General features: G+C 56.6%; 1 protein-coding gene and 1 long non-coding RNA gene across 2 annotated transcripts in view; one reads left to right on the forward strand and one right to left on the reverse strand.

The window, feature by feature from the left end:
* Window positions 1–7,055: 7,055 nt before the first annotated feature.
* BCOR (BCL6 corepressor) overlaps window positions 7,056–19,197 on the forward strand; it is an 82,301-nt gene continuing 70,159 nt past the window's right edge. Inside the window, exon 1 of the mRNA XM_015632506.3 lies at window positions 7,056–7,232. The gene's annotated coding sequence lies outside the window, so the exon portion shown is untranslated. The remainder of the gene's footprint in view (window positions 7,233–19,197) is intronic.
* LOC107206634 lies at window positions 15,869–18,444 on the reverse strand. Its single transcript, XR_001522482.3, has 2 exons — window positions 18,038–18,444; window positions 15,869–16,466 (listed from the first exon to the last, which is right to left on the reverse strand). It is a non-coding gene; the product is annotated as an uncharacterized LOC107206634 (long non-coding RNA).

Raw genomic sequence — 19,197 nt, forward strand, 5'->3', positions numbered from 1 at the left:
AGGAGGGGGCCGAACCAGAGCCAGCCAGAGACGGAGAAAGCGATGGATCAGCCGGTTTGCAGCGTACATCAAGCTATCACATCTGTATATGCTCCGATCGATGAAAAGGATGGATAATATTTGTCAGCTGCAGACCTTTTTCTTCTCACTTCCCAAGGAAAGGACGGGGGTGGGGGGAAGAGAGGTAATAGGGAGTTTCAAGGCCAGAGGCACTTCCTGGTACAGCCAAATAGAAAAGAAAGGCTAGGGATTATTATTAATTATTTTTATTATTCTGCAGCCGTCAAAAGGATGATCAGGGGACCGTGCAGCCCTCTCTGCCTGCTTCCTCACACTCTCACTCCTTTTCCCCCTCCTTTTTATTTATTTTTTTCCTTTTTTTTTTTTTTAACTCTGGTTCGTTGCAGAGCTCCAAATATTTAACCCTTTGCTTGAGGCTTGAGGTGGTTGAGGCACAAAAGAAGAATGTGAAAGCCTTGGACTGAAAGAAGAAAATAAAAAAAAAGAAGAAAAGAAAATAAAAGAAAAAATACAACACAAGCTCAGCGAGAAGTCAGTAAAACGCACCGTTACACACACAGTGATATGGTTTGGCTTTAGGGAAGACAAGGGGGGGAGAAAGCACGAGAGAGACATACACCACCGCCCCCCGGTTCTGCCAGCCCCTCGCCTGGTGCCTGCAGTTGCACTCTGTACTCAGTACATAGTTCCCACACATGGTCCACATTTTGCACAGCAGCAGCGTGTTTCCTCTCAGTCTCTCATTGCTGCTCTCCGAGCAAAGGAAATAGAAGAGAGAGAGAGGGGTTTAGAGGAAGTTAAAAATCAGACGAGCTGAGAAAAGGCTCGGTGTTACACACATCCTGAATGAAAGCGAAAGCCCAGCATTTCGGCCCTCTGAGCGCCCAGCTCTCACCTCCATAGTCATGTCACTGACATCCACGTTGGACACACCACAGCAATCACTCACACCCGGATAGACGGGCTCTCGGGCGCTCACAATAGCCGGGCTGGCTGCGGAGCCCGCCGAAGGAGGCCGGCTGCCCGCTTGCCTCCTGCTCGCTCACCGGCGCGGCTGCAGGGCCGCAGCTGCACGCAGGGAGCGCCCCGGGGGAGCCGGGCTCCTTCCTCACCACCGGGGGATTCTTCTTCCCTGGAAATGGGGGTGCTTGGCAGCTAAGCCATGTGTGCAGAAATGTCGATGTCCTACCCACGCTCGACATTTACTTTCCCAGGGCATCAAGCGTCCCTGGAGGGGTGATGGGACGGGTGGACGGGCTTGGGACAGGGATGCTGGGTGTGCTGGGTGAGCTCCTAGGAAGGTCACCACCGTTCTCTGCACTGGGGTCCATCCCAGGCCTGTTATCCGCTGCTCTCCCCTTGCTTGGAGAGCTGGAAGACAGGGTGCCGGAGCGGAGTGTGCTGCTGGGAAACCATTATCCAGCGTCCTCCTTTTCTTCTCCCTCTAGGCCCTGGCTCCGTCCCCGCCCGCCCCTGAGCCGGGATCAGCCAGATGATCCTCCGGCCGTCGGCTGAGTGGCAGCCGCTTCGTGGGTAGCATTAGGGCTCGGCCACTCCGCGCTCCCGTGACCCCGCCGTGTCTCTCTCCCTCCGTCGCAGCCTCTCCGAAGCTCAGTGCCCCATCAGCTCTCGCTGTGTGATATTTAAAAGAAGGGTTGCATTCTCCCCAATAGAAGCCCACTCGTTTCCTTGTTGCCAGGAACAAAGCGTACATTCAGAGGGGTGGCTGTTGACGGCTCCCTCTGTATAGCACTGGAAAGCGGGTGGCCTTTGGTTACTGGCAAGGAAAATTCTAATCAGGGTGCTTGTAAGCGGGGCTTTATAGAAGCTTAGTTACAAAAGGCTTACACCAGAGTAATGCAATAACTATAATAACAGCCAGGGAGCCCTAAAGAGGGTGGAATGTGCTTGTGTCTGGATGATTTTCCCCGCTCGCACAGAGAGGGACTGTTTACCGCGAGTGCCATTAAGTATCGCTGGAAACTCACCAACCGCAGACTTATTTCAATATACTTTATTGTTGTATCTGCTCTAAAAGCAACTTGCTTCGGACGACTTCTAGATCGTCCTAGAGGAGGAGAGAGGCCACCCTCGGGTACTGGAGGAGGCTCTGAGCGCAGGGGTGGTGCCAAGGGTGAGGGAGCTGCGAGCCGGGGCCAGGCCAGGTCGGGCTGGCCGGGGTGCGTTCGGCCGGGCAGTGCCACTGCCGAACAAAGCGGCGAGGAGAAAAGGCCCCCTGAGCTCAGAGGCACAAAGGTGTCGGCCTCCTGCCCCGGAGGTGGGTACGCAGCAACGACCCCTCCACGTCCCTCCTCGGCTGTCTCAGCCGATAAAGGCGTGGGGACCCAGAGGGACACGGTGGGAAGGAGGGGAGGAACCCAACATCGCCCTCCTGCCACTCCGGCCGGTGCCCCAGGGCGCCCCTGGCAGCGGTGACCCCGCTGTTCCGGCTCAGCCGCTCCGGCTTGACGAGGCTAATGGGATCAGCCGCTGCCTCCGCTGCCGTGTGTTGATTTTTCCAACCTCTCCGCCCAGCCCCGATGCCCGCCGTCCCTCGTCCAGACCCAGCTGCTGCTTGGCCGCCGGCGAGGGGCCGCGGCTCCGGAGGGCAGGAAATGGCTTGGCCGGGGAGCCGGGGCGGTCACCCCGCCCCGCCGCGATCCCGGCGAACGGCGACGGCCGGCTCGGGCTGCGCCGGGAGGCGCCCCGGAGACCGCGGTGGCCCCGGGCTAGACGCGTGAAGCGGACAGAGCTCCACTACCACCCTCCCATTACCAGCCTTCCCCGGCACCCCCGAGCAGACTTTGCAGCGCTTTATTTTTAACGGAACAACAGAGCGCGGCGAGCAAACTGCTGCTCCGCGCAGGGCAAGAGAAATGGGTTTTTAATAGGCAAGGTCGGCGTGCTTGGCAGCCGGCCATCGCGGCCGGGGAAATAAACAAACAGAGGAGCTGCAACTTCAGGTCGGAGCAGAAGTTGCGCTCCCGGCGAGATGAGCCCGCGGCATGGTCCTGGGGGCGAGTATGCAGCCGCGTACGGAGCTGCCGCGGAGAGCATCTCCGGTCCCCTGACCCCTCACCTCGGCCCCGCGGCCCCGGGACAGGAGCGGGGCCGGGGCAAGCAACCCCCCTGCGCTGCCGGGCGCGGTGCCGGCGGGCTGGCAGCGGGCGGAGGGCAGATGGCCACCCTTGTTTATCGCGTTCCGGCGGTGCCGCACGCCTAACTGCTGCTGTGCGGCACGGCCGGCCCCGGAGAGGCAGGAAGGGAGAGGTGAAGGGAGCGGGAGCGGAGCCTCCCGATCGTGAAGCGGCAATACGGAGTCTGCCGGAGGGTTTGCAGCCCTGCCCGGGGGTTCCCGCTCCCTCCGCCGCCGGGGCTCGGCCGTGTCGGCCCCGCTGGCCGCACCGCGGGGGCGCCGCGCTCCCGCTCTGGCGGCGCATTCCGGGCTCGGTGCCGAGCACTCTCGGCTGCCGCGCATCAGCCGCCCCGCTGCCTCCCGCCGCCGCCTCGCTCACTGCCGGCTCTGCAGGCGGCAGGGCAGAGCTGATCCCGCAGCCTCTCCAGTGGCGCTGGCCCCGACTGGCCTGCACGTCTCCCTCGAGGAACGAGCCCGAGCAGGGGCTGGGGGGGCTGGGGTCCGCTGTTCCCATCGCTCTTCCCAAGCCTTTCTGCAGCGCCGGCCACCGCAGGCCCACACAGGGGGAGAGGCGGCCCCCGCCTGAGCAGGGGTTGTGCAGCCCCTCAGCTCGCAGAGGGCTCGGAGGGGGACACCACTTTTGCTAACAGGGCCAGAAAAGCCGCAGCTCTCCCGGGGTCAGGAAGGACTCTGCATGCCCTCAGCAGAGGTGGACGAAAGGAGCCGTGCCAGGAGAGCCGGGAGCGAAGTCCAAGCCTGGGGAAGCTGGGCGAGAGCTAGAGAAGAGGCCGGCAACACTCGCCCCGGCGGTCACAGACCCTTCTTTCCTGGCGTGGTGGTGGCAGGAGAGGAGCTCTTGCCGCTGCCATGGTTCCCACCGTAGCACGGCCCGAGCTGGGGCCTCGGTACGCAGGGAGGAAGAACCGGAGCGAGCCGTGTCCCTCGAGTTTCCACGGAGCCGAGGCCTGGGCTCCCAGGGGTAATACACCGCCACCATCATCTCTCGGCCACATCAAGGCAGAGGGGAGAATCCCCCCGGTGCCGTCACCCCACGCCGCTCCCTGCAGCTGGACACAACGGGACGGGTGGCGGGCAGGGCGGTGGCCGCTGTCAGCGGTGCTCCCGCTGCTCACTGCCCGGACAGCTGCCAGGCTTTTGGCAGATCGCTCTGCAGACGGCTCCCAAGGGCTCTGCAAGGGCTGAGACGGGTCACGGGGAATAGCTGGAGTGCTATAGGCCGGGCTAAAGCACTGCAGATTCGAGCCAGGGAGAGCGGGGACCGGCCAGGGTGGAGAAAAGGGAGAGGTACAAAGGCCCGGGGGGGGCGACAGGCAAAGCCACCAGCCTGCAAAAATGCTGAGCTGGCAGCATGCCGAGGAGCTAGGGAGCACTGCAGTCCCGCCAGCCAAGGAAGGGGACATGAAGAAGCAGCGTGAATGGGGCAAAGACTGTTTCTTACAGACCTGGTGTGACCTATCGTTAAAAAATCTGGCTTCCCCTTCTAGTGCCAGGGTGTACCTGCAGGGTAGTCTCTGCCTTTCTGTCTCTCGTCCCATTATTCCACTACAGTCGAATCCTTCTGTTGTGACCTACAGCAGCGCTCTGATTTATTTTTAATGCGTTCCGATTCCTGTTCCGTTGTCAAGAGATGCATTGAGATTCATTTTCCATCCCTGCTTTTCATACTTCTGTTCTGCTGGAGGGACCCGCCAATAGAGTTTAATTCGATTTGATATGATTTAATGAACACCTTTATCTTTTGTTTTTAGCAGAAGGATAAATAATACAACTGCATTCAGCTTTTGCTAAATCAGACATGTTTCCCACCAAAATCCTATCTGGTGACACACACTCACTGTAACATTTCATTAACAACCTCCCTGATTTATTGATTTTTAATATTTGTATTAAATGTTGTGTAAAATTGAACTCAGGCGTTAGAAGAGATTGTGCAAGTCACAAGACATGACTCCTACTTAATTGTTATTTTTTTTTCGGTCCTGGAACAACAGTTGGAAAGAGGCCAGCAGGAGGGGAAAAAAAAATTAAAAATAAATTCTCCGGGGAGGGAGGTGAGGGGAATAAAGGGCAGTACCCTGGAGAGTGCGGGGGAGATGGAGAGAAAGTGCAGCCCTGAGGGAGGGAGGGAGGGAGGGAGGGCAGCAGGGCCTGGCCGACGCTCCGCCGAGCCCCACAGCCCCCACAGGCCCCTCGGGGGCCGCCCTGCTCCCCGGGCCGGGGCGGCCACCCGGCTTCCCCCGCTTCCCCTGCTCGCTCATTCCGTGTCGCCTCCCTCCCTCCTGCTCCATATGGTTTCTCCCCTCCTCCTCTTCTCCCCCCTCCACGTTGCCTCCGTGACTCTCCCCACTCCACGCTACTTCTCTGTTCCCAGGGGGAGCGCTTCCCCGCCGCGGCGTGGAGAGGCCCCGCGGCCCGGCCCGGCCCGGCCAGGCTGCAGTGTCTGAGGGGCTCAGCCGGGCCAGCATGCAGCGTGCAGGGCGAGCGGGAACAGCAAGGCAAGACTAGGAGTCAGGAGAGAACCGTGAGGAGGGGTGCCAGCCAAAACTCCCGGCCAAATTGTTTCCCGGGTGTGCGGTAGAGGAGATTGAAGAAGTTCATTCCCCCCTCTTTCTCCCCTTCTTGTTTTCTTTTTCTCTCCTCCCCTTCTCGCCCCCCCGCCCCCGGCCGCCACCAGGAATACGAGGCATTCAGAGATCAACATAATTCACCTGCATCAAAAAAAACCTTGCGAGCTATAAACTAGCGGCTGATCCTCCGCTTAGACTAGTGTTTAGCCGTTCATGCATCATGAGTGTCAAATAAATGCCTGATTGAGGCCCTCAGCGGAGGAATTAGCTTTCCTTGTGCTGGAAATGCATAATAGAGAAAGTGCTGAGGCATCCTCCCCGGAGTTAGCTCAGGCTTCGCTCCCTGCTCTCCTCGTTTCGGGAGTTTTCCCTCCCTCATTCCGGGTCCGTCCCCCCTCCCCACCCTCCAGCCCCCCCTTATAGCTCGCCCTTATCAGCGTGCCCAGCTGGCCAGGGGCGAGGGAAGCCCTCCAGTGTGTCCCTGACCGAGGGGTCCGGCTGAGAGCGAGAGGAGCAGCCGAGCATCCCTCGCATTGCCCGGGGCCCTGCGGGGGCACCGCGGGGAGCGCTGCCTCGTCCGCCCGAGGGCGGAGACGGAGGCGGAGGGAGCGGGGAGCGGCGGGGGGATCCCCTCGGCGAGCTCCTTGCCGCTTGGCCGCCCTTCCGCGCCGAGGGCCTCATCCTGCCGGCGGGTACGACCCAGCCCCGATGTTTGGTGGCGAAGGGGGCGGGGAGGGGGAGGCTGGCGAAGCGCTTGGCTCCGGCCGCAGCTCCGCGCCGGGCCAGCTGCCTGAACGGGTCCGAAGTCCCTCCGGGCAGGGGACGCCGGCAAAGCTGGGCAGGCGGCCGAGGCACACAGGGGTTAACCGCGCCGCGGCCGGGAGGAGCAGTTAAAGTGCACGGGCTGCAGATGCTTTTCAGGCCTCGATGTCTACCGTTTTAAATTAAAAAAATGCACCCGGCCCGACCATGCACCAGTGACCTGCAATTTCCCCTTCTTTTCAAACTGAAATATGGCCAAACTCTCTTCAAGTTAACTTAGGGGCTGGGGGCGGGGGAGGTGGGAAGGGCGGGGGTAGGAGGAAATCGCTCTGGGTTGAGATCTCTGTGTCAAGTTTCATCCCCTCCTGACATGTCTGGCTCCGTGCCAAAGTCCTGAAAATGGAAAATTGGGGAAGGGCGGGCTGTGGGGGGTGGGTGGAGGAGCGGGGGGGTGGGGGGAGCGGGCCAGAGCTCTCGGCGGAGCGGCAGTAGCGAGAGGCTCTGGCCAAGAGGGATGCATGAACGAGCCCGTGTGAGCGGAGCGCGGCGGCATCTTCCGCCATCCATTCCGCCGCCCAGGCGCGTGGAGAGCCGCCGGCCGCTGCCATTGTTACCGGCGGGCGATGCAGGGACCGGAGCCGCCGCTCCGGCGAGAGATAAATAGCCCCTGACAGCGCCTCTTCGCACCCACAGCTCGGCAGATCGGATTCGGTGGACGGCCGCAGGTCTGTGTCGCTCTCTTTCGCGGGAGTTCCTTTAAATCACGGCTCCACTCCCCCCTCACCTCTCCCGGGGGATGTTCCCGACCGTCCCCCACACAGCAGCCCCGCCGCCCTCCCCTGCTCGCTCCCCCTCCCGCAACCGCTGCGGCCCCGCTGCCCCGGCTCGGCGCCACCGGCCCGGCACGGAGCTCCGCCGGGGGAGGGGGAAAACTCTCTGGCGAAATACTTTCGGCACGCTGCGACTTTGCCAGGAGGGGTCTTAGCGTCGGATCTTTTGTCTTGGGGACTTCGGCTCCGTGCCCCGGAGCGGCTGGCGGCTCTCCCGGGAAGAGCCTCTGGGCAAAGCGCCGGGGAGTCCCGGGCTGCCGCCGCGGGCAGCGGTGCCCCGGCCCCCCGCTGCCAGCTCCCGGCCGGCACTTCTGCAGGCTCGCCCGTGTCCTGGTTCCCCTTTCCAGCCGCAGGAGACGAGGGGCTGGGACCTGCCCACCGGAGCCCCGTCCCCCACCCCGCGACGCCCACGGGTGGTGACACTGGCCCCAGATGGGGACTGGGGGGGCGTGTTTCCCTCGCCGGCCGCGGTGCCCCCCTGAACCGGCCATCCCGGAAGGAGGAGCAGGGGACAACTCCGGTAGCCAAGGCGCTACTTTGCAGCTGCTGCTCTCCCCTGCGCCCGGCGGCCGGGAGCGTGCGCTCCGGAGCCCCCTGGCACCTCTCGGGGCCGCCTTGCCCGGGGACACCGGCGAGTGCCACATCCTACGCGGGCGCCTGCGAGCGGCTCGGCGTGAGGCGATCCCGGACTTTATTTTTTTCCGTCATCACTTTCATCCCCCCGCCCCAGCCAGGAGCCGGTGTGCGTGTGTGCAAGAGGAGATTATAGCCAGCTCGAGTCATTATTTCCAGGCCGACTGCCGCGGGAGTCTCTCCCAGGTGGAGCCGGTGCTGGGAGCCGGTACCCGGGGAGACAAAGGCCGGAGCCCGGGGTGCGAGCGGAGCCTCGATGCGCCGACAAGTGCGGGCTCGGCCGGTCCCGGTGCGGCACCCCCACCAGCCGCGGGGTTCTGCCGCCGCTCCGGGGAGCGCGGACTATGTTTTCCGAGTTACATTTGTTACATTTCCGAGTTATATTTTCAGTTATACAGAATCTACTTTTAGGCGATTGTTTTCCCTTTCCACTTGTTTGTCTCCTGCTAGCCTCGTAAACTGCCTTATGATTTATTACCTAGGCTAAGTGCTTAATTTGTGAATATGAAACAGATTAAAAGGAGATCGGCGTATTTTAGCAGTCAGGCCAGAGCAAAGCCCGGCAGCTGTTTCCAGTTTGTAGGCATCTCCAGCCTCGTGTAAGCAGCCCAGTCTGCTAGTGATCAAGGGGGTATCCCCGGGCTCTCTCCGAGAGGCCCACCGCCGCTGGAGCTCCATGAGTGCTGCCGGAGCGGAGACCGCCACGGGATGGCCGCTGTGGGCTTTTCTTGGGGGGACAGACCCACGACGGATGCCGTCCGTCAAAGCGACACCCGTGGCTCTGGGATTCAGGAGCGGCTGCGTCCCCGCCACAGGCGGGCTCTGCCGGAGGAGGGCCCAGCAGGCACGCAGGGGGTTAACGACGACTCTGCCCTCTCCTTCAAAGGACTCACTCGAGATAGAGTAAATACGGTCGGGGCGGGGGGGATGTGTGTGTGTGCCGCTCGGGCCACATGATGCAAAAGTAAGACAAGCACACTCCGGAGAACAAAGGCTTCCTACCCCCTTCCTCCCCCTCCCCCCCAAATCTGTCTTAATTCTGCAAGTAAACTTGAGCAGCTATAAAACAAAGGCGAACGATGAAAGTTATAGCCAAGGGACAATCAAAATAAATACCTTTGATGTAGTCCAAGCACGCACTTGGTATTTTCTGGAGCTCCCTGCTACCCCCAGGCAGCCAGGATATCGCGGGCTCTTCCCAGGACAGAGATGACTTGCACGGCCGGAGTTTTGGCTCGGGCTGATGTAGGCCACGTTTCTCAGCCCGGAAAACAGTTCCCGGGGCCAGCACCACGTCGTAGCCCAGGGCGAGGCAGGCAGGGCAGGAACGGGCCGTGCCGTCGGGGCTGGGGCAGCAGCGGGACAGGGCTTCTCCGGGTGTCCCCCGGGCTAAGCTAGCCGGGAGGACTGCGGCGCCGAGAGACATCCCGGTGAGACGTGGCCGGGTCACCGAGATGATGTGCAGCACGGCGTGGGGCTGGGAGCGGTGTCCGAGCTATGCCCCTGCCCCCGGGAGCCCGCCGGGAGCCGGCCAGGACGGTCTGTCCCCCGGTGATGGCCCCGGCCCCCAGGTCAAGCAAGTGACACCTCCCAGCCCGCGCCCCCTGCTCCCGACTGCCGTGTGCTTGCAGAGCTGACCAGCTGCCTTCATGCTGCTCACCAGCACCCTGGAGCCATTCCCATCCCTGGTGTCCGTCCCACCGACCTCCGCCTTCTCCCTCTGCTCCCCTCCACACCCCTGGCCTTTGGAGGAAGTTTTAATGCATCAGGGACGGCAGAGGAAGCAAAAGGGCGCAGCAACAAACCAGCTGTCTGTGCAGCCCTGCAAGGAGAGGTTCAGCTGCTGAGCCCAAAAATCAGAGGCAGGCAAAAATCTGTAACCTGCCCTGTACCTCTGAGCGCTGCTTGAGGAGCAGGAGCAAGAGCACCGTGCCAGTCCTGCTGGAGCACAGCACAGAGCTAGATAAATGATTCATGTGCCCTTGTTGCACCAGAGCAGTTGCTCTGGTCCTCCAGAAGTGGCTGGTGTTGGCACAGTGGAAGGTGAAGGAAATGGGGATGGACTCTGGGCAGACCATGGGGAAGAGGTGTGGTGTGGCACATGCCTGGGCAGGCTGAGCCCTGGTCTGCCTGGGAGCAGAAGAGCAAAAGATGATGCATATGGCATTCAGAAAAATGTATGTGTGTGTGTGTGTGTGTGTGTGTGTGTGTGTGTGTGTGTGTATGAAGATGTCAGAGTAACTCTTGTTTGGGGAAAACTGAATATAAACTGTGGTTGGGAAGCAGTCCTGTAAGTATGTGTGAATGAGGGCTTGGGGATACCCTCTCCCATGCCAAGGAAGCACCTGAAAGAAGAATGCAAGAATGAGACAACAGCAGATATATGTGTGTCTATGCAAGTCTTTCAGACTGGATTGAGACAAGGCCCTTCTTCCATATTTCGGACAAGATTTGTGGAAAATGAATACTAAAACTCATTTCCCAGGGGCCTGATAGAGTTTGGGTGTAGTTGACTCATCCCTACCACGTGAGGGGAGAGGTATTGCATAGGTATTATATACCACCACTATTCCTAGCCCTGAGCCTTGTTGTTCACTATCTGAAGGCAGGACTAAAACTTTTGAGTAACCTGAAGAGCAGTTGGCAAAAATGGCCCCAGGGTCTCCACATGTCCCTGTAGGTTCTGCATGGAGCTGCTCTCTGACTGGTACATCCAGCATTTAGAAGGGAGAGAAAACACAGCCTTGTGTTGTGACGGTAACATACATCACCTTTCAAGCAGTATGCATAACAAGAAGATGGAAAACCAGACAGTAGCAGTGAAAAAGGAAAGCAATCCTTTCCAACTTTTTGGCCTGGCCTTTTCAGTCATCCCTACCTCAGGGAGGGCCGTGGTCACAGTGTTAAGCCTTGGTTATGCAGCTGAAATTCACCGTGCTTAAAGTCACCTGGTCCCTTGAGCGCTCTTGTAAAACACTCCAAGGTCCCATAGAAAATGGTTTGTGTGTACTTGAAGCTATGTGGATTTTTTTCCAACAGTGCATTATGCCACTTTCAGCCTGATCCTGGCTGGCTTTCAGTGAATTAATGCCTGGATGGATCTAAGTCCCAGCATCTCAGGCCAAGGTGGCTCTGATAGTCTTCCCACTGCTGTCCCCTTGTGCTCCAAAGGCATTTTAAAATCTCCATGGAAGTGCTGTTATGTGGTGATGGTTAAGCCTCAGAAACAAAGCAGTGGAGAACATTACTGAAGCAGAATGGGCAAACCCCAGTGGCTTGGAGCAGTTGGCTGGTACACCAAAAGCTATGCAAGCTTCTTCAGTTTGGAACACAGGGACACCCCAGGCCCCTCTTATATCCCCAGCCCTTTGCTGCCTGTCTTAATTCTGCAAGAAGCAGCAGGCTGCAGGCACCCAATCCCCACCAGCCTGCAGCCAGTCTTGCAGCCAGGCTCACACCTTTGATGTTCTCCCAGTTACAGTTCATCAAATCTTGTCTCTCTTTTTCACTGTTTTGACATCTCACCACCCTCAGAACACTTCTGAGAAGGGGAAAAATTATTTCAAACGTCCTCTGTCATTGAAAATTCTTAAAGACCACTACATGACCACCTAAATGATGCCTTCATATTCTTAGAAACACTGTTTATGCCGCCTGTCTTGTTTTTGTGGGGTGGACTCTGCCTTGCACCATCTAATGTACTGTTCCTATTATCAAAATATAAAACAGTAAGGAGAGGTTTTGGACTAGAGTAAGGCTCAGGACACATTGACATAAATAGGGGGATCAATATATGCTAAATTTGAGTAGTATTTCATCTTTCCAGGTTCACAAATGTTGTGTTATGTGCCAGGAACTTTTGAGTGCTGGGCACTCTGTAGGCACAGAAGACAGATTGCTCCTGCCTGCCCCAAAAATGGAAGAAAATCTCTAAAGTCTATAAAGGCAGATGACCATGAGTGCTTTGATGGTGGTACAGGGAGGCAGGTGAGCTCCTGGACTTAGTCACGGGCTCCTTTGCAATGTCTCACCAAGGCCACCACTCCCAAAGTCTGTGTCCTGTGGTTAGAAGGGAACAGTGTGTATTTGTGTGTGTGTGTTCATGTGAATGTAATTGTGTTTCTACATAATGTGGATTATCTTTCTTTTGGCAGCAAATCTGTTCAGGGGTTTAGATAAAAAGATAAATCCTGCAGCCGTTCCCTCTCTGGGAAAGGGCATGGCTTCCATCACTTTCTCTGCTCCTTTTTCTGAGCAGTTCCTAGCTCAGCATCTGATATCACCTTGACAGCCTGCTCACTCTCAGCATGACACTCCCACATTAGGAATGGGGAAAAATGCATGGAATAAGGCACAGCAGGTGAGGTGTTGCTTGGATGAACAGGAAGAGAAAGGAGCCAGGGTACAGGGTGCAGAAGGACCCCCCAGCATCATTTTCCCATACAGTGCTGATGTTAGGATTGTACTTCCACAGCTTCCCAGGAAACTCTCTTGGCAGGGAGAACAGGTGTGCAATAGGTGCAGGACATCTAATGGTCTCCCTTCTTTGGAACCTTGGTAGAACTGCTTGGCTTAGTGTGAAGGCAACCTTGTCAGGAAAGAGAGCTCCATTGATTTAAATGCAGAATTACCCTCCTGCAGTTCTAATTTCCCAGGCGAGGGCCATGCAGGCTCTGAAAACATGAAAGTTGTTGATGTATTGGTTCAATTAATTTTTAAAATAAGTTTGAATGCCATTTGTTTCAAATTTGATAGGAAAGCACTGTAGATTTTTGCAAGCAAAGAGTGAGGTGAGCGTGGATGGGATGTGTATTTTGCATGGCCTTGAAAACAGGGCTTAAACGTTGCATTCATTTAGTAGCAGACCTCTGCACAGGGACAAGTGAGGCCCGTGGTGAAAGAAAAAGACCTGAACATCTGTATTTGCTAAGTGGCACCGGGAGCAGTCAGCCAGCTCACAGAGAAGGGCAGACAAGGGGGTGTGAGGCCCCACTGAGACTGCTGGGTCCCTGGTGCTTTTAAAAGGAAATAATAGCTTGTGGGGGAACCCTTTCTGGTGGCCTTGGCTCTCGTGACCCCCCTCTGATGTATTATATTTAAACAAGGAAATGTCAACATTGGTTTTTACACATACAGCCTCATTCTGCTCTCCATGAAAACCATTGGCAAACCCCTAAGAAAGTTGGAGGGGAGCAGACCCCAAAAGAGTTGCTCAGACCCATATACTGTTGGCTGCAGCAGCCTGGCAAGGAGCAAGTGCAGGATGTCATGAGTGGCTGGGCGACGTGTGCTTGCAGGTAAATTAGACAGAAGAGAAGCAATCCCATCCTGCAGTATGCAGTGCCTCAAAGCTGCAGGTCCGATGGTTTGAATGATTATTGCTTTTTAAAATTATAAATCACATTTTTGTACAGCAAGTGAGGATAATGTGCTGCTTACTAGAATTAAGTGCAACTCAAGGGTGTTTTGTTATAACAAAGGTGACTTCTCTGTGCTCGCTTTTTCATAGTCAGGTCTAATGGAGAGTTTGATTTGAACCCAATGGCTATCTAGCAGTGGTTCTGGAAAGGAGTAATGCTCATTGTATGAGAGGATATCCATAAACTGGGCCATCAGATGTGTCTTCTGATATATGTGTCCTCTGAGGTAGGAAAGTGTAAGTCATAGGAAGAGAGGGCAAGTGTGTCTGACTCATAGTAAAACGAGGGCACGTGGAAAGTATAAACGAAGGGAGGGCTGCTACTAGTAGGACTTGAAGGCTGTGCTATGTGTCATGGGAAAAATAATTTAGGCTTATGGATAATTTATGATTAAAGGGGCAGATGTGGTGCAACTGCATAGTGCAAAATGTGAGATGGGACAAAAGCATAGGAGAAACTTAACCCTTGATCCTGTGCTGTCCCTGTCCTGGTGTTGGTTTATGCAGGCTGGGCCTTGACAGGTAGCAGCCTCAAGGCTCTCTAATGTAATGTGAACTTCATCACTTAGCATAAAAAACGTAGTTACACTGGCTTCACGCTCTGCCGCCGCATTCCCAGATGTAGTGGCAGAATAAGTGGCTCTGTGCAAATGGAGAATCACTCCTACATGGGGACCAGCTCTCCTGGGCAGGTCCCAGTTACTTTCCCAGTGGGAGGGGACTATGGTGCAGGCCCACTAAGCTCACTGGGAGACCAAGTGAGCTAGAAGATGCCAGTCTGATCGCCCTTGGTAGGAAAAGCACCTTCGGTCTGATGCGTGACCATGACCAACCTGAACTGGAACCATGAAAAAAGACCTATAATTTGTGAGGAAAATAAATAAAGGAGTGTTGCTCAGGTGTGACTCCTGCTAGGAAGCACAGATAGTGTATGAAGCTGAGGCTCAGCCATTTCCTAGAACGTGTCTATCCTACTTGATTTTCTGCTTTTGAGGATATAAATAATATGAAAAGAGATTGTTGGGTCAGACTATTTCATCCTTGCTGTACAAAGTCCAGCACAATGCAGTCCCAGCTACTGCTGAGGTTTTTGGGAGCCTGTCTCACCCAAATAATCCAGGACATTTTGGCTTCAACTCAAGCCACCCCTCAGGCAGAACAAAGTCCAGGCTTGCAGCACCTGATGCAATGTCACTCACAGCCCTACCATGCTTAATATCCATCTTTTGGGGCAGATGTTCATGAGAAGGTGGATGGGCAACGGGCTGAGGTGTGGACACAGACCCTTTGACACGGTTGAAAAAGCCCTCATGGAATCTCTCTGCGAGCTGTCTGAGGAGGAGTGTCCCAAACCCAAGCTCCATCATGGGGCACTGAAAGGACTGAACTACCCTGAGTCTTGGAGCAACTTAATGAGGGCTTTGGTACCACAAGAAAGGAACAGGGTAAAGAGGGAATGGTGTAGTGAAGCTCTGTCCATGCTTCTCTGCTGCTGTACATCCAGGGCTAATGCCATTGTGATAATATGCAGCAGTTGCTTCTTACAAACAAAAGAAAAATATATGAAGCCCTACTGAAGGCTGGGGGTGATGGAGCACTGAAAAAGCCCCAGCCAGAAAAACTAAGCCAGCTCTGCACTTCGGTCAAGCGATGCTCAGCACTGTGATTTTGATGAACAGCACTAGTCTGAATGAAGACAGGCGACTTTTTAAATGGGGTTTTAATAAAGTCAGTATTGCTAATGCTATCTATAAAAGTAATCTGCATAGGGTTTTAAACAAGTAAACTTAATGATGCCATCAGTGCTTCCGACATGAATGAGGCTGTTGCTGCAATACTGTGTCCGGCTCTGTTGTGGTGTTTGCATGTTAAAAGTGCATTGGCAAATTAATATGGGATCAGAAGAGAGCTAGAAGAGTGATTCAAGGTCTGGGAATCGCATCTTATTGCAAAAGACTAAAGAAATCCCATCTATTAATTTATCCAAGAGGAGGCTATGACTTGGTTTGATCATAGTCTTTAAGTGCCCTAAGTGTCTCTATGGGGAGATTTCTGATAGTCAAGATCTCTTTAATGTGGCAGACAAAGGCATAATGAGATCCTACATTGGAAAATGAAGCTCTATGAATTCTGAGCAGAAATAGGTACTTTTAAAAAAAAAAAACAGTGAGGGGACATAATCACTGGAACAACTGAGGCAAGCAGTGGTTTTTCCTGTTACTTAAAAGTCTTCAGAGCAAGATTGGATGCCAGGTTAAAAGCTCAGGCAAAATTTATGAGTCTGATACAAGAACGTCTGGCTGAAATTCACTGGCCCATGATATGTGGCAGGTCAGACCAGCTGATCATAACAGTCCATTCTTGGTTTAAAAAAATCTATGAATTAGGTATTTCCAGTCCCCTGAGTCCTGATATTACTGGAGGTCTCAAAGGAATGCATTATAAGCTGTCATCATTTAATTGTAAGCAAGCAGGGGCATTGCCTTTTTCGTTTTTTTATTAATAAACTTATTTTCCAAGAGCTTGTTAGACACTGGAGTTAAGCAGCTGTTAACAAACATGACAACATTTTAGAAACAGTTCAAATAATTCTCTTTCTCCCGTTTGCTCAGCTTTGTTTCGCAGCAGCGCAATTTCATTCATGCCACATCTACCAGTGCTTCTCTAGATGAAATAGCAAATTCCAGCAAAATGAAAAACGCAATCTCCATACTTAGGATGGACTCCTTTTGCTGTCTCCTCTTTCATGTCCCTTAGTCTCACAGACACATTGCAGGTTTTCTCTCAGCACCATGTGTGAACTGAGCAGGGAAGAAGTCCATCCGTTTTCTGGTGCAGGCCCCTCCGATAGGTAGGAATCCATTGTCTGTCACAGGAGTGCTTGGCCTACAGAGCTCCTGGTTTGTCTGAGTAAATGGCAGAGAATGAGGAGAAGGATTAAGGAGAGACGTGGTATTCCTGACATTATGCAAGCTATTAACCTCCTTGAGGTTTCATAAAATGGCCTCCAGCAAATGGTCAGAATGTTTTTCTTACAGAGGAGTAGTTTTCAAGGCAGCATAAACTTTCTTAATATCCTTTCAAAGGGGAAAAAAAAAAAAGAGAGAGAGAGAGAAGAGAGAAAATAAGATAACAGAAAATCCAAGCTATGGCTCTTGGGAGTCTTGAAAACCATATCCACCGTTGTGTAGACATTCTAAACCTCTGATACATTCAGTGCCTCGTTAGCCTCAGTTATCAAAACTGAAACAAGAGGTGGTAAGGAGCGCAGCAGAAGATGGAGTTTAAAGTCGCTCGAGGACTGCACTCCCTTCGACGGGAGTCCTCAGCCGCCTCCCTCGGGCCGCGCTCCTAAGCCCCGCGGTGTTTGACATGCAGGCGGTGAGTCACAGGGACCGGGCTCCGCCGCTCGGCCGGGCGGGGGCCGCCGCCGCTGCTCCCGGGGCGCGGGCGGGGAGGTCGGCGGGGAGCCGAGCAGCGGGGGGAAAGGTGAACCCGGAGCCGAGCGGGGCACAAACCCATTAGTCGCACATAACTTGGGAAGACGCTTGGCCTCGCCATGACAACCGGCGGCCCGGGCTGCTCCCACGTCCCGCCGCCTCCCCCGGGAGCCCCTTCCCGTCCTCTTTCCCGGCGCTTGGGGAATGTGGGGCTGGAGAGACGAGCCCGGTGCGGGTAACAAAAGGGAATGAAAGGAGCTCTGTAGCTCACTTTACACATCCGAAAGGCATTTTCATGCCCCGTAATGAGAAGGGATCGTTCCGAGGAAGTTCAGATCAAAGGGGAGAGCGTCCCGGGCATTTACATAATTGCCGGATTTTGGAGCACGGGCTGCAACCTGGGCACCTCACCGCGGGCAGCTCCTCGCTCGCCCGGGGGCTCCGGACGGAGGGGAGGTTGCAGACCGTGCACCCGTGGGGACAGAAGAGAGGCCTGCCCCGGGAGGGAGATTCGGAGGTGGCCGGGCCCCGAGCGGGGTGCTGGGGCACGGCTGCGGTGCCCGACGGCAGGAAACCCTCGGGGGCTCCTCCGGTGCGCGACCAAGCGGTGCCCGTGTCCCCGGGGGCTGCCGCCGTCGTGGAGGTGGTGCCGTTGGGGATCGGCTCCCCGCACCCACCCGGCGACATCTGCGGCGCCGAGCCAGCACGCTGCCTCCCCGGCGGCGGGCGAGTGGCTCCCGGCCCGGCGGCTCGCACCGCCACCAGCGAGCGGGGATAAAGGGATTAAACGGCACGCTCGTTCCGCCGGGAGGGGCGGGGGGGCACTCGGCCGGCTCCAGCCTCCCGCTCCCCCCGAACGCCTCCCCCGCCGCCTGCACCCCCGGCCCCGCGGCGCTGCCCCCGGCCGGCCCCGGCAGCGGGGAGGCACCGGGCGCGCCCGCGCTGCCTCATTGTTCCCGTAAGCAACCGGGGCTGCCTCCGGCGCCCGCGCTGCTCGGGGCCACGGGGTTCGCCGCTGCTGCTAGCGGGAAGGGGATGCCCGGGGACACCCTTTTCAGCCATTTTAAAACAGCAAAGCTGGCGTGTCGCCGCGGGTGCCCCGTTCCCTCCTCCTCTCTCCGGAGCCCATTCTACTCCCGGACGATCCTGACGGAGATGCGGGGGTTCCCCCCGCCCTGAAGTCAGCACCACGCGCATACGCCCCGCACCTGCGGTCCCCGGGCGAAACTCCACCCCGCGGGGACACCGCGCTCTTCCTGAGCCCCGTCCTGGGGATGTGGCCAGTCCTGGCCCCGGCTCTCGCCCCCGTGCAGCCAGCTCCCGTTCCAGCCCCAAACCGGGATGCAGCCGGACGCTTCCCCAGCTCTGGCTTGGGCAGCTGCCAGCCCCAGGCCGGGGTGCAACCTCCCCGCGGGAGTCGCGGCTTCTCCCTGCACGGCCGGGCCCGGGCGGGCTGGCCGGGCGCCAGGGAGGTGAGGTTAGCCTCGGAGCTGGCTGGCGGATGGCATGTTATTGTGAAAAGCGAAAAGCGAGCGGTGAAGGCAAATAGGAGCATGGCACCGTATAGGCTCGCCACGTGACCGAAATGTGTTTATCTCGCCCCGGAGAAGCCGGGCTGCCTGTGGAGGCCAACCCTGCCCTCATGGCACAGGCACAACTCCCGTGGCCGCGGACGGTTCAGGGCCCTGCGAGAGACCACTTCTGTTTGCTTTTGCTGTCGCTTCGGCTCTTATCATTCGCCTTGTCATTCATCATCAACCTCTCCCGGGCTCCCTCCCCCTTGCTCCCCCCCACCGCCTCCCCCAGGGTCAGTCGGGAAAAAACTGGGAATCCATCTGAGGAGTGAGACGCGGGAAGAAGGGTTGGATGGTGATGTGGCTGGGTGGAGGGTGTGTGTGTGTGTAAAAGCAGCTGCATGCAGAACAAAGGTGCTGGAGGGTGGCTTTTGGTGCTGGAGCAGAACCTCGTAAATGGGAGATTTCCGTTCGCAAGACTCCGCTTGCACAGTTTCTGTCCTGCCCTTGAACTGACAAGTGAATATCTGCATTGCAACCAGAAAGTAAATCACACCGAGCTTGGCTCGGGGAGGGCGCGCACGACGCCTCAGTCTGTTGCTAAGTGCGGAAAAGTGGAAGATTTCAGCTTCCCGGCGCAGCCCCGCTTCTCCCATACAGTATTTACTTTGGGCGCCCAGTGAAACGCGCTCGGTGTTTATTATGGAGAGTGCCGGGGCAAGCTCGCATTTGCGTGATTAGGAGCAAGCGGAGGAGCGGCCGTGGCGCGGAATATCAAAGCGAGACCGCCTTGGCAGAGCTCCCAGGCAGGGCTTTACTGGCACCCGCGGGATTCCGCGGGGCAGGGCGAGCGC

Source organism: Parus major, chromosome 1, assembly GCF_001522545.3.
Source record: "Parus major isolate Abel chromosome 1, Parus_major1.1, whole genome shotgun sequence".
In the NCBI taxonomy this organism is placed as follows: domain Eukaryota; kingdom Metazoa; phylum Chordata; class Aves; order Passeriformes; family Paridae; genus Parus; species Parus major.